This window comes from Hemibagrus wyckioides, unplaced genomic scaffold (genome assembly GCF_019097595.1).
Source record: "Hemibagrus wyckioides isolate EC202008001 unplaced genomic scaffold, SWU_Hwy_1.0 Contig9, whole genome shotgun sequence".
NCBI lineage: Eukaryota > Metazoa > Chordata > Actinopteri > Siluriformes > Bagridae > Hemibagrus > Hemibagrus wyckioides.
Window position 1 is genome coordinate 508575 of NW_026690811.1, and position 8110 is coordinate 516684.

At 38.6% G+C, this 8110-nt stretch overlaps 1 non-coding gene across 1 annotated transcript; it reads right to left on the reverse strand.

Moving 5' to 3' along the window:
* Nucleotides 1-6024: 6024 nt before the first annotated feature.
* trnae-uuc (transfer RNA glutamic acid (anticodon UUC)) lies at nt 6025-6096 on the reverse strand. The gene has a single exon. It is a non-coding gene; the product is annotated as a tRNA-Glu (tRNA).
* Nucleotides 6097-8110: the final 2014 nt, after the last annotated feature.

Consider the following 8110-nt stretch of genomic DNA (forward strand, 5'->3'; position numbering starts at 1 on the left):
GCAATGTCCTTCCTTCTACCAAATTCCTCTTTTCTTCCTTCTGTTCCATTTCTTTTCCCTCACTTCTTTTCTATACATTGCTCAAGCTCTCCACACGTAAGTAGAAATTAATTTTATTCTTATTTTTGATGAACTTAATATTAAAGTATACTCTTTTCTTCCCTACAGGTCTGTACAGTGAACCCAGCACCCAAGGAGTAGTTTTAATATCCCTCATCCCTCATAGAGCGTCCCTTATCAATCTATCCCTCTATCCTTGTCTATATAGATAACTGCTAATAGTAATTAGTATAAATAGTAGCTGCAAATAATATTGTTGTAAATAAACTTATAGTTGTATAGTGTTTCTATAGTTTACTTTAATAAATGTTTTCATTTGCTCCTATTACCGTCTCATTCTGATTATTTTTAGTCATCAGTATGTCCATATAATTTTCCTTTAAAAAGCAACACAACACTAAATGAAATTTTCACTCATATACAAATCCTTTTTAAAGAACTTCAGAAACGTTGGTTTATTAAAATGTGAAAAATGAAAAATAACATCCAACAAAATTCAGATATTTATAGTCTTGGAAGGTTTGTTTCCAAAATGTAGAAAAATCTGTAACATTTGGGGAATTGCACATTTACATTTAAGCATCCAGAGCACAGTTGTGTATAAAAAGTCTGAAATCTTGAGATAAAAATCTGAAAATCTAAATTGTAGAGGACTAAAAATGTGGATTTACAGTTTACATCAAATCACACCACTGTAGCACATCATTTATAATGCAGTTACTCTGAACTCTCAAGGTTACTCTTTAAGAAGAAATAGTTTATATCAGTAGTCTTTAAGGTGTTTTCCAAAATAAATAAATAAATAAAAATCCTGTTCATGAAAATGAAGGTTGGTTAGATGTTTAAAATGGAAAGGAATGCTTATTGTCTTTCAGTCATTCCAAAACACTGTTAGTGAAACACTAGAGTGATTTAATTTGTGTGTTTTTAGTACTTTCTAGTTTCTTAACAAAAGTACATTAAAGTACAGTAAATAAAAAATAAATAAATAAAACTGAACTCTGTTTCTTTCTCCAGTTTGGGCTTCAAGCAGTTTTATTATTTAGAAGGGGATGCTCATGATTTACAGCCATGTCCACAATTTTCTCCATATCATGCATTTATTGCTAGTCCCCCTTTTTTTCTTAAGGTTTCAGATCAAGTGACTGACTTTTTCTCACAAGAATTTCCCAGTTTTTAGTTTTGAAGTTTTTAGTTTGGAGGCATTTTTCCTGAACTTTAGTTGATGTTTCTATACTCCTCAGAATTCATTTTGCTTCTGCAATCAGCAGATCCATCATCAGGCTCATGTTTTACAGATATGATAGCATGCTTCGATCTTGCGCAGTTTCTTTTCACCTCCACATTTTGATCCTGTTTTTGTGGGTAACTATTATTTTACATTTTGCAGTATTTTACATTTTGCATCTGAGAATGTGGACTTAAACTTTTTGTTTGTGTAGAAATGTAAAACTGTGGAATACAGAGGCAATTAAAGCACACATTCTAGAGTTCACTGTGCCTTAACCCATAAGAACCCAGACCCCTTTCTCCTTCAGGGAAAATGATGGGGGACATAACACAGACTAAATAGATGCCAAATAACACATTTCTCAACTTTTTTTTCTTCAAAATACCACCCCCTACTGTCAGGGATCTGTGATGTTACATATATGTCACAATGGGCATTAAGCAGCCGGACCCATTTCTCATGAAACCCCATGAAATTTGTTTATGTGGCAATAACCTAGGCCAAATGGAAACATTTGAAGCAATTTCTTTCCTCAGTGAAACTAAGACGCACATCACATTTCTCACAGAGGGTGGTGGTTGCATTGATTTTGCAGAATTTGCAACGACCACACTTCACAGGCCAGTGTGCAACCTGGTCCACATGAACATCATCTGGAACTCCAACATGAACTTTCTTGGGAGGTGGTGGTGGAGTTGTGGTGTTGAGTGATAGACGGCCCCTTTGGGAATGCAGGAGAATAAGGCTAGTTGCAACCTCAGCCTGGAAGCTCCTTTGTTTCAGTGGCTTGTGGACACCAAGTAGTTTACAGTCACGGCGGGAGATCAGCCATGCATTGACATAGGCAAGCATTATGGTTTGACCTCCGTGACCTCATGTGGTACTTGTACCTTGTGACGCATGCATCTTGGAGGTCAACAAATGTTGTGGGAACAAAAAATCACATGACCTATCACATGACCCACCAGGATGTTCAGTAGGTGTTATTTTAGGACTTCATGAGTTAAAATCAGGGATAAAGCTATAAAAGGAACTTCCCAGGACTTTTAAAGGGCTTGTGACACCTTTGTCACCGTGGGTTGTAAAGGGGAACATTCTGGATTATGGCATGAGATATACCAGACTGACCACTTTAAAAAACAGAAATGGCACAGGATGGTTTTGTTGGTGTAATTAGTGCCAGATATAAAGAGTTAAACAGCATTAAAACAAGATGCAATGGTACATGAACCTGAATGACCTTATAAATCAGCTTTCATCCTCTGGAAAAAAATCATATCAATCTCTACATATCTGTTCACTCTTAAACTCTTCCAGTAATCAGTTCTGCTGTGTACTGCATCTGCTATATATGGTTGAAGTGACAATAAAAGTTCTTTGACTTTGACTTTGACTTGAAGTGGATTTTTAATTGAAATATACACACCTGATCCTGGTAGTCAGCAGCAGGTAGGGCAATGATAGTTGGAAATTAACATTATAAACCAAAATAGAGAACAACCTGAGAAAGTGCAGTATAAAACCAACAACTGTCAAGAGCTAGCTCATTATAATCGTCTACCATCAATGGCATCTGTATAGCTTTTAGACATGCAAGATCACCTTGAGATCACATTTCTTGGAGGACATTTTTGGTCCATTTCCTCATGCTGGCAGTTGGACCTTACTTCTCATTGCACAACAAAATATTGCAAATACCAACATTACACATAAACACATCATGAACCACGTCTAACGTCCATGTTTCTAGCAAATTCGAGAAAGGAAAGCAGGTCAGAAAGGTCAGTCGGGACTAATCATAACATCTGAACTTTTATAACTTTTACAACTTAGAGAACAAAATTTTCAGTTTTACTCAAATTAGGGTGATGCAAAAATGAGTACACCCCACTGAAAGTCTCTGGAGCAAAGCTAAATTTTAGACTACAAATGTTTAATATTTTTTGTTATATTTTTGTATATTTTTTGTTATATTTTTGTACCCTTAAATTGGGGTATTTTAGTATTTTTTGTTATATTCCTTCTTATTTTATTTATTACCTGTGCTTGTAGATACTGCTGGTGCCAGATTCCACAGCATACTTCAAAGCTCTTGTAGACTCCAAGCTTTGAAAGGTCTGAGCTGTTTTTGTATCGATAGGGTCTTACACAGTATTAGGCAAGTGGTTTTAATGTTATGGCTGATCGGTGTACATCATATCATGTGAGACAGTTATTTGTCATCATGCCCAAACTTAGCAATACATTAAACACCACAAATTGGATGGCAAAATAGACACATCCAATATGCGACCCTATGTCAATGCTTGTATGCGTTATTCTAAGATGCGGTCCCTTATGCAGAATAACGTGTGAGGTCCTTTGTGACTTCTCATTTGCTTTGGGTACGATCAGTCTTGAAGTGAGTTGGCACCATTCTCCAGTCCCTCATCTGGCCAAAAGTGTTACCTTTTGTTAAGGGAATGCAGCTGATGTCTTGCCCAAACTGGAGTATAAGAAAATAAATATAAAGTATATTAGAGCTTCCAGATACAGTGAAATGGCAATAAGTACACAAAGATTCTGCAAAAAATGTGAAAATTTACAATCTATATAATGTTTAATTTATATCTTATATCTATTATATCTTGTGTTTAATACTCAAAATGTGAATAACCTGCAGGATGCTGCGCTACTCCCAAAAGATGACTGGAAATTGTGGATAGTAAAATAATAAAATTCATATGATATAACAGAACCGTCTATAAACATGGGACCAGATTAGACAACGCTGACTAGCAGTTTTTAAAAAACACACCTTTCCAGCATTACTTTCAGAAATGGCTGCCAGAATCTGTTGTCTGGGCCCGTCTGTTTTAATCCCCAGCTCCTGCAGATCTCCATCAGTCAGAGTCAAAAAGGCCTCCATGTCTACCTGTAAATAAAACAATACAGGTAATTTACAGAGATGAAAAAATCACATATGATTTGTGCACAATTTACTGAGTACAGCTCTAAGTCTACTTTGACAAGACTCTACAGGCTACAGGTGTAACTGCCATCTTCATGTTGCTTCACTGAAGTCCTATGTGGTCTGGGATTTGGTTGGGCCATTTAAGGACATTTAGAAAGTTGTTCCAAAGCCACTCCAGGGTTATCTTGGATATATTCATGTTGTCGTTCTGAAAGGTTAAACCTTGTCTTAAAATCTGAGGCTGTGTCCACTGTGGAGCAAGTTTTCTTTAAGAACCTCTCTGTATTTCGGCTGCTTTCATCCTTCCCTTAATTCTGACCCGTCTTTCCCCTCCTGCCACTGAGAAGTACTCCTGCCAACACCATGCTTCACAATAACAGTGGTATTGCCCAAATATTGAGCAGTGCTTATATTCAGCAGCAGTTTTCATTTAGCTATTCCAACATAAAGCTCTTACTGATGGAGAACTTCTGAGATGGCTGTACTTCCAGCAAGTTCTCCCTTTTCTGCAGAGGACTTCTAAAGCTATGGTTTATACCTTTACCCTGCTCTATGTCTTGACACAATTTGCTCAGGGTGGTCTATGTATTTTGTAGATAGATGTGTTCATTTCTGAATACCGTGTCTACGTTCATGGTCCACAACCATGTTGGCTTTTGTATGTTAGAGACTGGTAAACTGCAATAGTGTGAATGAGAGTACATTCCTACACACCATAAAGTCTGATCATCTTTATTTGCACTGACCTTCATCAGTGATGCTGCCACTGCTGGAGCCACCACTACTTTTAGAACATGGTTGGGAAGAAGCAGAAGACAGGGTTTCACCAATTAGAGGCTTAGGAGTTGGGGATGGCGATGGAGTCAGGGTAGGGGATGTACTCTTAGATGTGGAGGAATTCCCAGACTGAGGTCTCTTTTTCAGATCAACCTTCTGTGGAGATTGTAGGCTAGTGTTAGGTTAGATTGATGGAAATGAACAATACTCATAAAACACACTGACTTGGTACAGTTAATATATAGTAGTTTCTATCAGAGATACACACTCGCTCACTTATTAAGACTATTTGTACAGTCCCCTCTGAAAATACTCAAATGGTTTTTTATACTTTGAAGACAATTTGGCTTTAAGTTCCAAAAAAGTATATAAGGCTATAGACCAGAATTCTCACATTTCATTTCCAGATATTTACATCTAGATGTGTAAACAACAACCGTTAAAGTAAAGATAAATAAAAACCTACTAAAATAAAGGTTAAACAAAGTTATTAAAATAAAAAGGTAAATCCCACACTGAAAAAACATAGTCTCTTACCTGACGCAGTAATTCGTTTGTAATCCGCTACTGTGCCACACTGTAATTATGCGAATACATTTGACTTGAATGACACGTCATTAGCGCGCACGATCCATCGATTGCCGTGGGCGGGCCCCATTGTCTGTCCATCTTTCCAGCACAGGGATTGGGGAATAAAGATGTAACGGGCCGATGTGATTGGGCGAGAAAGATTTCCCAGGTGAGCTGTGATTGGCCGGCTGACCCAGACTATCGTTCTTCAAGTAGCACCACTGGCCCATGGGAGCCTACAAATAAATAAGTGATGACAAATCAGTTATGTAACGTTTTGCGCTGTGAATCGAAATGAACACAACACCAACATGCTGCTGGCTGCAATCAGTAATCGTTTTTGGTTTCCGTTGAGGAAGTGTTCCCGGCTGTTATTAACTGAGTGATTTGGTGAACTACTTGCCGGCTCTGCAAGCAATCCAATAAAGTCATGTTCCCATACTGGGAGTCGAACCCGGGCCACCTGGGTGAAAACCAGGATTCCTGACCGCTAGACCATATGGGAGAGCTCCCCAGGAGCGTTGAGATCGGTGTTTTACTCGACCACCAAGCAGTTTGATTTCCGGCGAGGTATCATCCAGAGCTTTGCATGGGGACCTTGCATTGCAGAGCACAAAATTGGCCAGCGCTGACCGAACATCCAGCTACTCGAGCTGTCACTAGACTATCAGCCGCTAGACAGAGCGTGAGCTGGTGTTCCTGGTGCAGAAAGCCAGCGTACCTCCCAGTACAGAACTCTCCGCATTTCAGGGATTGTGGGAGGTGTTACTCTGCCAGCAATTCGGCAGCTGGAGTTTGGGGCACACCTCTGGGCTCTTAAAAGGCAGCCGAGCCAGCCAGGAGTCGAACCTAGAATCTTCTGATTCTTGCGCCACTGGCCCATGTGAGTTTTAAGGGGAGCTACTTTTTTGACACTATATCGAGAGACGAACAGATTCATACGCAAATGATACCTTCTGTGCTTTTTAAATAAAAAAAAACAAACAAATAAATTTAAAAATCCTGCAACCCGGATACACTACATGATTAGTTCTATTGACACTGGGACTGACACTCACAGACACCGAGAGAGAAAATAAGCCAAAAGAGAGTTCACCTCAGTTCATCAAGAAGCTTAAGAACGATTTAAGTTGAAGAGTTCAGTGGTATTGTAGCTTTGGTTATATACCGTTTTTGCGCAATGAATCGAAATGAACGCAACACCAACACACCGCTGGCTGCAATCAGTGATCGTTTTGGGATTCCGAAAACGCAGCCGCTATACGTAGCGCTATGCTTTCTGGCGGCCCTCTGGCTTTTGATTTAGACATGATCGGAATGGCTGTAGTCTTTGTTAGCGCTATATCCCGAGACGATCTGATTCATGCCCAAATTATGATCACAGCACTCACAGCTGAAACCAGTGTTCTGCATTCTCAGTCACACACTGAGAGCTATAGCAAGGAGATAGAGTAAGCGTTAGACAAATCAAGTTAATCCAGAAATAAAATATCCAAACACTACTCCAATATCGCCTACAAATAAATAAGTGATGACAAATCAGTTAGTGTTTTTCTAACAGTTACCATGGTGTGCTCATGTCAGGCCTTTACACACTCTGGAGTCTCCTGCTGGGCTGGCCACAAGACATGTACTTTAAGAACCAATCAACACATAGAATGTACTCAAAACACTATAGTTGTTAATGTACTGTAGTACATTTAGTAAAGTAGTTAGAATTGTCACATAGGACTGGAAGTGGGTAAAACTGTAGCATTTAGGCTTAGCAACGCTGAGAGAGTTCACCTCGGTTCATCAAGAAGATTAAGTACAATTTAAGTTGAAGAGGTCAATGGTACTGTGGCTTTGGTTATGTAACATTTTGCGCAGTGAATCGAAATGAACGCAACACCAACATGCTGCTGGCTGCAATCAGTGATCGTGTTCGGATTCCGTTGAGGAAGCGTTCCCGGCCGTTATTAACTGAGCGATTTGGTGAACTCCTCGCCAGTTCTGCGGGTAATCCAATAAAGTCACGTTTAACGGTAACATTATTAGCTAGATGGCATATTCTTCTGCTATGGAAACAAATTCTCCCTCCATCTTTTGATGACTGGCAGTAAGATGTTATGAGCTTCATTCATTTGGATAAAATTAGGTACACAATAAAGGGCAATACTGGCATATTTTCTGAAACTTGGGGCCATTAATTTTTATTTTTTCTGATTATGTGAATTCTTCTTCTATAGTTGGTCAGTCTAATCATTAGGATGTCCTTATAATTGTGGCTTGATCAAGTATGTGCACTGTGTATACATAATTTATATTAATGTTTTGTTTGCTGATGTAAACGATTGTGATTATATTTAGTTAGTTAGTTAGTTAGTTAGTTAGTCTCTAAACTCAAATTCAGTTTCTTCTGTACATATTTGACATACACTATTTTTTGGTTTGTATAACTGTATATATATAATCAGAAAAAGGACATTCTTTAAAAAAGAGAGATTTGATTTGAAACCTGAACTGCTATCAGGTCCATG